We start from the raw sequence: 9,620 nt of genomic DNA on the forward strand, positions 1-9,620 counted from the left end.
TCTGAATCCTTGCAGTACATTTGTTCTGTTCCTCCCAGCCATTGATATTTCCGTATCCAGGAAGCAGTTGGACCTGTGCACAATTAATATGATGAAAACACGTGTGAATAATAATGTGCTTTCCCTCTGCTTTTTCAGTGCTCATACTTCCGGCCGATGCCATCCTGTATTATGCAATGAACAAGAAAGTGAATCATGACTTCATCCTGAGATTCACTGAAAGAAGATCTTCATGTCTATGCAAGTTTTCGCTGTAAGGAACATAATGTTTCATGGGACTCTGTTGGATCTAAAATCTCTGCTCAGTACCAAAAACCCTGCAATATTTGAATAAATTACTTTGGCAGTGTTCTACTTTAAATTATTGGACAATTTGGAGAGAGTGACTTGACTTCAGACAATTGCTTAACATTAACTTTTGAGTCCAGTGCTTGTTTGTCCTTTTCAAACATCTTGCACATCAGCTATTTTTTCTGGAATGCTGGAGAATTGAACCCTGCCACCGGTCTTCTATGAACATCACAGTCATGTATCAATTGGTTGGATGAGAAAAAGAATCGTTTACGTATCAATCTTGTTGACCAATTGTGATTGAATTTGCTTGGGTTCCTCAATGGTTGTTTGGTTAAAAAGCAAACCAGCCATTTGTTCAGCCAATGGCAGGATGATGAATACTTCAACTGAAGTGTTTGGTTTGGCCTTTAAACTCTTCAGCACTCCATTCCTGCCTTCAATATTTTTATTTCTCCAGTGGTTTAAACTAATTTGGACAGAATGCCATTGACATGCCTTCAACAAAGGGTAACTACAAGAAATAATAGAGTTGTTTATTACTGCCAGTCATATTGCACTTGTTTGAGACCTTAACTGTTTTTACTTAATGTTCAATTTTACAACAATTTAACATAAAATTATTGTGTCATAGTGGGACATATGAGTGAGACTGTGTGAGTGAGAGTCAGAGTAAGCGATGTGTGAGTGAGACTGTGAGTGTGTGTAAGAGTGAGACTGTGAAGTTAGAGTAAGACTGTACGTGTGAGTGAGACTGAATGACAGTCAGTGTGAGACTGTGTGAGTGATACTGAGAGTTTCTGTGTGAGTGGGTGTGAGAGAGTGGGACTGTATGAAGTCAGAGTGAGACTGTGAGTGAGAGCATGTGTGCGAGTGAGACTGTGAGAGAGAGAGTCAGAGTTAGATTGAGAGAGAGAGAGAGAGACTAGGGATTTGTAAGTGAATGAAACCGTGCATTTGTGAGAGTGAGACCATATGTGTGACTAAGAACATGTGTGAGTGAGAGAGTCTGAGTGGGACTGTGTGTGAGTGGGTCTGTGGGTGAGTGAGTGAGTCTGTGTGTCAGTGAGTCAGAGTGAGACTGAGAGAGAGAGAGTAGGAATTTGTATGTGAATGAGACCATGCATTTGTGAGAGTGAAAACATGTGTGTGACTAAGAACATGTGTGTGAGTGAAAGAGTCTGAGTGGGCCCGTGTGTGAGTGGGCCCGTGTGTGAGTGAGTCAGAGTGAGACTGAGAGAGAAAGAGTAGGAATTTGTATGTGAATGAGACCGTGCATTTGTGAGAGTGAGACCATATGTGTGACTAAGAACATGTGTGAGTGAGAGAGTCTGAGTGGGACTGTGTGTGAGTGGGTCTGTGGGTGAGTGAGTGAGTCTGTGTGTCAGTGAGTCAGAGTGAGACTGAGAGAGAGAGAGTAGGAATTTGTATGTGAATGAGACCATGCATTTGTGAGAGTGAAAACATGTGTGTGACTAAGAACATGTGTGTGAGTGAAAGAGTCTGAGTGGGCCCGTGTGTGAGTGGGCCCGTGTGTGAGTGAGTCAGAGTGAGACTGAGAGAGAAAGAGTAGGAATTTGTATGTGAATGAGACCGTGCATTTGTGAGAGTGAGGCCATGTGTGTGAATAAGAATGTGTGTGTGAGAGAGTCTGAGAGAGACTGTGTGTGAGTGAGACTGTGTTAGTGAGACTGCGAGTGATCCGATGTGAGTGTGACTGTGAGTGAGAGTTTGAGTGACACAGTGAGATTAATTGAGAATGTATGATTGAGTGTGAGACTGACTATTAGTCAGACTGAATAAGATTGTGTGAGAATGTATGAGTGAGAGAGCATGTGCAATTGAGTGAGTTTGAACAAGACCATGTGTGATTGAGACTGTGAACTCAGAGTGAGATTGTGTATGAGTGAGACTGTGTGAGTGTGAGAGGCAAGGTGTGTGAGAGTGAAATCGTGGGAAGTCAGAGTGATACTGTGTGTTTGAACCTCCAAGTAAGACCGTGTGAGGGTGAGACTGTGTGCGAGTGAGTCTATGTACGGGTGAGACTGCATGCGAGTGAGACAGCGTTATGAGTGAGACTGTGTGTGTGAGACTATGTACGGGTGAGACTGCGTGCGAGTGAGACTGTGCGCAGGTGAGACTCTGTGTGAGTGAGTCTCTGTGTGGGTGAGACTGTGCACTCAAATGAGACTGGCTAAGAGTGTCAGAGACAGCCTGTGTGAGTGAGACTGAGTTGGTGCGTGAGAGTCAAAATTGGGCATGTGTGTTATTGAGCCTGAGTTTGTGCATGTGACACAATGTGAGTGTCTGTGTGGGAGGGAGTCAAATTACATGTGTGAGACTGTGTGAAGTGAGAATGAGACTGTATGTGTGAGACTGAGACCATGTGTGTGAGTGAAAAAGTCAGAGTGAGACTGTGTATGCGTGTGACTGAAGCTGCAAAGTCAGCGTGATACTGTATGAGTGAGAGCGTGTGAGATTAGATTGGATTCCCTACAGTGTGGAAACAGGACCTTTGACCCCACAAGTCCACACTGCCCCTTGAAGCATCCCACCCAGACCCATCCCCCTACAACCCACACACTCCCAAACACTACGGGCAATTTAGCGTGGCCGATCCACCTCACCTGCACATCTTTGGACTGTGGGAGGAAACCGGAGCACCCAGAGGAAACCCACGCAGACACGGGAAGAATGTACAAACTCCACACAGACACTCACCGGAGGCTGGAATCGAACCCGGGTCCCTGGCGCTGTGAGGCTGCAGTGCTAAACACTGAGACACCATGCCACCCTTGAGATTGTGCTTGTGATACTGTGTGAGACTGAGTGTGAATGAGACTGTTTGAGAGTGTGAGGGAAGGGAGTCAGTCCATGTGTGTGAATGAGTCCATACTTGTGAGTGAAACTGAGTGTGAGTGAGGCTGCGTGAAGTGTGAGTCAGACTGACTGAGTGTGTGTGTGAGCGACTATAACAGGCTGAGTGAGAAATTGTGTGTGTAAGTGTGAGACTGCGAATGAAACTGTCAGAGTGTAAGAGTGAGGGAGTGTGTGTATGAGAGGATATATGAGAGTAAAGTGCAAGCCATCTCAGGGGAAAAAAAAACTAACAAACTAACCATTTATCCAGACCATTAGGTGGGATGATGAGTACTTCAGCTGGTTTGTTTGGCTCGGCCTTTAAAGTCTCCAGCCAACCTTTTGTTTCCAGAGGCTTTAACTAATTCTGCATTAAAAACCCATTGATGTTTTTTAACTCACTGCAACTGCAAGAAATAACAGCACTGTTTATTATTGCCAGTGGTATTGCACTTGTTTGAGACTTTAATTAATGCTCAGCTTTATAATGAATTTATTTTGAATGGTTATATTGTGAGATGTGCGTGCGTGTGTAAGAGAATATATATTTGTAAAGTGCAAACCATTTTGGGGATAAAAGGTATTTAAAAGATGTACAGGGGACCAGATCACCTCAGACATGAATACTGTAAGACACTTGTTGTTCCTAGTTTATCTGCTCATGTTCCATTACTCAGACCTGTCATTGTTTCAAGTGGGTCTCATTGGTTAACAGCCAATTTGAAACTCATTCATTGACCTTTTCATCTTCATGCAATCACATCTCACGTGCAGGACAGCGTTGGTTATGTATATTCACTTTTCAAATGGATCCAAAACAAAAATCCATTCAAAGTAGCAAAATATCAGGAATTTTTAACAGTATTTGAGTCTCTGTCAAATTCACATTTGCACGATGTATAAATTAACACCAGGAACAACAAGCACTTTAACATTTCTGGCATTCCTTTCTTCCACAGGCAATGTTCGAGCCTCCTTCCCAATGTGAATCAATGAGCTCTGGTGAGGAAGGGCTTTAGAGAGCTCACCGCCCTGATTTTTGAGAGGTCATATGTATTTTATTTCCTTCTCCTCCTGTAAATCGCTTGGTGCTCGACATAGGATTCACTAATTAGACATTTACACATAACCACTTTAAAATTAAAATGGTTCACCATCGAGGCTATGCCAACAATACCAGCCACAGGTAGAAGAGAAAATCATCTGAGTTCTTTGTCTAAGTTTGTTTCTAAAAATAGTGTTCAGTAAATGTTTTCAATGTTCTTACATTTGTTTTAAATTAAAAAACTTAAATTGCAATCTTTTGTTTCATTCTTTTGAAGTAGAAGACAAATTCTAGGCTGAGGGAGTATACTTCATCTCTAATTAGTGCTGCTTCACTAAATATAACCTCCTATCAGCAATTTGTGTTGAGAGCTCACCTCCACGAACCATGTATCTGGGGCAATTGATAGTCATAATCCTAGAGAGCAAGGCAGGTACCTTGGCATCACACAGGAAATCTCGCCAGGTTAAGATTCTTAAGTACAAATTCTTGGTCAGATTGACAATTAGAAAAATAAAGAAAGAAAAGTTTCAGGATTATTGATCAGAGTAATAAGGGAGAACAATAAGCAAGAAATTCACCGTGATAGTTCACAGGAATAAATTTTAAAATATCAGTAAGAAGTTCAGAATGTCAGTCCTTTTAACCCAGTTCACGCTGGCACCGAGCCTCCAGTCTGAGCCTAAACTCCTGACCATGCCAGGCTTCACTTTGAGCCTCTCGAGGCCGGGAGACTGCTCTGGAATCACCTCAAGGCCAGAAGTCCATGCTAAGGCATGTCAGCCAATGGATCACCTTGCTGGGCCTACACTGAGGCTGGACATTCAGGGCATCACCGAGAAGAAAGAAGCCAAAATAGGGAAAACAAAACAGAAAAGAAATGGCCAGAGTTGACAGGTCCTACTCCTCAGCCTAAGACTGAGGCGAGGAGGAATTTGTTCTGAGACTTAAGAGTCTCTGGTACTCATGGAGTCATTGAGCTCTATAGCACAGAAACAGACCGTCTGGTCCAATTGTCCCTGCCAACCAAATATCCTAAACTGATCTAGTCCGATTTGTCAGCATTTGGCCCATATCCCTCCAAACCCTTCCTATTTATATACCCATCCGCATTCCTTTTAACTGTCATTGTACCCACTTCCACCACTGGAGTCAGGCTCACCGGTCTATAGTTCCCTGGCTTTTTCTTACCACCTGTCTGAAATAATGGCACTGCGTTAGCCAACCTCCAGTCTGCTGGCAACTCGCACATGGTTTTTGATGATATGAATACCTCAGCAAAGGGCCCAGTAATTTACCCGAGCTTCCCACAATGCTCTGGGTTACACTTGATAGGTCCCAGGGACTTATCCACCTTTATACATTTTAAAACCTCCGGCACTTCCTCTGTAATATGGACTGTTTTCAGGACATCACTGTTTATTTCCCCAGGTTCCCTAGCTTCCACGTCCTTCTCCAGGGGAAATACTGATGTGAAATATTCATTTAGTATCTCACCCACCTCCTGCGGTTTCACACACAGACGGCCTTTTTGATCTTTAAAGGGCTCTACTATCTCCCTTGTTACTGTTTTGCCCTTATTATTGTTATAGAATCTCTTTGGATGCTCTTTAACTGCACTTGCCAAAGCCATTCCATGTCCCTTTTTTGCACTCGTGGTTTCCCTCCTAAATATATACTTATTGCCCCTATACTTGTTCAGGGAGTCACTCAATCCCAGCTGTCCAAACCCAATATATGGCTCATTTTTCTTAACCGGACCCTCAATTTCTCTATTCATCCGGCATTCCTGGCACCTCCCAGCCCTACCCTTCACATTATCGTCAACAAACTGTCTCTGGACTCTCCTTAACTATTTTTTAAAGGAGTCCTGATTCCCAATCTTTACCTGCAAATAATCTCTCCCAGTCAAATTTTGAAAGTAAAAACCCTGAAGAAACTGCGGATGCTTAAATTGGAAACAAAAGCTGAAATTGCTGGAAAAGTCTGACAGAATCTGTGGAGAGAAATCAGTGTTTGCGTTTCGGATCGAGTGACACTCCTTCAGAATCTAGGAAGGGTCACTCGACCTGAAACGTTAACTCTGATTTCTCTCAACAGATGCTGCAACACCTGCTGAACTTTACCAGCGATTTCTGTTTTCATAACTTTTGAAAGTTCCTGCCTAATTCCATCAAGATAGGGCTTTTTCCAATTTAATTTTTTGATCAATCTGTCCTTTTCCAGAACTATTTTAAAACTATAGAATTATGATCACTTTCCCAAAGTACTCCCTTACTGTGACCTCAATCATTTCACCTGCCTTATTCCCAATAGGTCAAGTTTTTCTCCTTCTCTTGTACATACATCCACATACTGAATAAGAAAGTTTTCTTTCACACATGCAATAAATTCCTTCCCATCCCACCTCTTAACACTGTGCCAGGCCCAGTCTATGTTTGGAAAGTTAAAATCCCCAACCATTAGAAACCTATTATTCTCACAGATATCTGAGAATTCCTTCGATATTTTCTTCTCAATTTCCCGTTGACGACTGGGGGTGACTTTTGTACAATCCCAACAAGATGGTCACCCCTTTCTTATTTCATAGTTCAACCCAAATAATTTCCTTGGGCAAACTCCCAGAAATCCTCCCTAAGTACTCGCTACGTACAGCCATAATGTTATCCCAAACCAAAATCACCATTCCCCCTCCTCTCTTTCCTCCCCTTAAGTCCCTCGTATTGTCCACTAACAAAACTGTTTAATCCTGCTGTCAAATTTAAGCCCTTTAATAAATTCCCAATATGTGCCAATATTTAACCCCAATCCGGAGGTCTAATTTTGAGTATTAACCTATTTAATCCTTTTTATAAAATCTTACTCATTCTTTCTGAAAGTCTAAACATATTACTTGCATGAGGGAAGCAGCAGGGACCTGAGGGGCAATATTTTCACACAGAGGGTGGATTGCATGTGGAATGAACTGCCAGAGGAAGTGGTACAGACAACTACAGCTGAATTCTGCTTCTACATTTATAAGACATTTGGACAGTTACCCAAAGAGGAAAGCTTCAGAGGGGGATAAAGGCAAATGAGGTTAGTACAGTTTGGGAAACTTGGTCGGCACGGACAAGTTGGACAGAAGGGTCTATTTCTGTGCTGTATAACTCTGTGACTCTAATAAATGCTCTAAGTTGAATGTTTATATTACTACGTTTCATTATTGGAACTAGTAGATTTTCGTGCAATCCTGAAGTGAAAATATTAAAAGCAAACTTGCTTTCAGTAATGTATGTTTCCCATGGCCTGATGTAGATGTTTGCAAAAATCTGAGCTCAGACATGCCCACCAAAAGATTTAACTTGGCTGCAGTGGCAAATGTGATGTGTCCTGTTCTGCAGGGAAACCAGGTAATGGCTTACGTTGTGAAGGTGACCCATGGCAGCTGATATGGGGGATTTTCTCAATAGTTCCAACATGAGGGTATTGATATAATCTCAGCTGCATCACGCTTGGCAGTCATCAGCATAGTTTCAGAACACAAATGGCAGTTTCATTAACGTAAATTGTGGTATTTATCAAATCAGATGATCACAATATGTTTGATAATGCTACTCAACCAGTTTCTGCTCATTACTGAATTGCTCAGCAAGGCTCCCTGTCCGTAGAACTTTAATATTTTATATAAAGTGGAAATTATTCTTCAAGGTTAGTGGTGGAATTCCGCATCTTATAACTTCTGCACACTGACCTCTGTTTAGAGCATTAGCTAAATCCCTGGTCATGATGCTTTGCTCACAAGATTTTTATCAAAATGTTGTTTGATGCTCATTGCTTTTTCCCTTTTCTAAAAAGGAAAGCTGCATGTTTATTTTTGCAGTGACTGAGCTCTGAGGTGGTGAGGCTGTTTTATCGGAAAATGCATCTAGGACCAAAGCAGGGCGAAGGAAATGTTAGCTGAAATGTTTGCTGAAATGTTAGTTTTGTCGCTTCACAGATGTTGCCTGAGTATTTCCAGCACTTTCTGTTTTCCCCAATTTCCCCACATTCTGATTTCCTGCTTCTGTAGTATTTTGCTTTAATTTCATTTAGGTTGAGTTAGCCTGTGAAATACATGATTAACTGTTACATATTAACAAAAATACTGTCCCAGTAGGATCAAACAGGTTGGAAAACATTAGTCTTTCAACAGCAGACCCTTAACTATTGAAACAGCCATTCTTCATCCCTGTTAAATTTCTGTTGGAATATGCAATTCACAACAAGCAGAATATTCAGTTCTTCACACAGGGTTGGTTTGGCCCCTACAGTGATTATGTGTAGTGAATGAAGAATTGAAAACCAAAAGTAATTTGGAAGAGGATTGCATTGTAGCAGCACATATTGTACATTTCCGCAGAGATAGCTAAAACAGTTGGAGCAGCAAACAACATATTTTCTGATGAAGGCTTGAAACGTAAATAGGATTCAATGCAGCTAAGTCAGGCTCCACATGGTTTACATAGAACATGGAACATTACAGCACAGTACAGGCCCTTCGGCCCTCGATGTTTGTCTCTGTCCTGTCCACAGTTAGTTGCTATTGAAATATACTGCATGGAAAAAAAGACTAATAGTCCAGGAGTCTGCAGCATGTTCTAAACAGTTTAGTTTCCTGGATGACCTCCTGATGTTTACCTTTAGAATCCCAAATTGGTCCTGTGGGAATTGTGGTACTGTCAACTAGACTGAGAACTGGAAAATACATCTTTTCAGTTTCTAACAGAATGTAGGAACACGAGTGAGCTAGTCAGACCCCTCAGCCTGCTCTGTCATTCAATTAGAACATGTTTCATCATCTACAATAAAGCTCCATTATCCCTTGATGCCATCAGTGTACAAACATCTTTCCATTTTTGTCTTGAGTGTGCTTAATGTCTGAGCTTCCGTAACACACTGTGGTATAGAATTTTAAAAATTCAGCAAGCTTTGAGTGAAGAAATTCTTCATACCTTGGTCTTAAATGGCCCATCTCTTATTCTGAGATTATATCCTCTGCCTTTAGCCTTGCCAGCTAGAAGAAACATTTTATCTGCATGCATGCTGACAATCTCCATGAGATTTGTATTCGTTTCAATAAGATCTCCAAGCATTCATCGAAACACGAGAGAATATTTATTTTGAGTCATTCATGGGATGAGGGCATCGCTGGTGAGACCAGCATTTATTGCCCATCCCAAATTGCCCAGAGGACAATAAAGAGTCAACCACATTGCTGTGGGTCTGGAGTCACGTGAAGGCCAGACCAGGTAAGGATGGCAGTTTCCTTCCCCAAAGAACATTAGTGAGCCAGAATCATTTTCCCAACAATTAACAATGGATTCGTAGACATCATTAGATCCTCAATTCAAGATTTTTATCGAAATCAAGTTCCACCATCTGCCATGCGCATGGTAGGATTTGA

General features: G+C 41.8%; 1 long non-coding RNA gene across 1 annotated transcript; it reads left to right on the forward strand.

The window, feature by feature from the left end:
* Positions 1-263: 263 nt before the first annotated feature.
* On the forward strand, positions 264-4,449 carry LOC132207657 (uncharacterized). Its single transcript, XR_009443672.1, has 2 exons — positions 264-801; positions 4,110-4,449. It is a non-coding gene; the product is annotated as an uncharacterized LOC132207657 (long non-coding RNA).
* The last annotated feature ends 5,171 nt before the right edge of the window (positions 4,450-9,620 follow it).

Source organism: Stegostoma tigrinum, unplaced genomic scaffold (genome assembly GCF_030684315.1).
Source record: "Stegostoma tigrinum isolate sSteTig4 unplaced genomic scaffold, sSteTig4.hap1 scaffold_118, whole genome shotgun sequence".
Taxonomy (NCBI): Eukaryota; Metazoa; Chordata; class Chondrichthyes; order Orectolobiformes; family Stegostomatidae; genus Stegostoma; species Stegostoma tigrinum.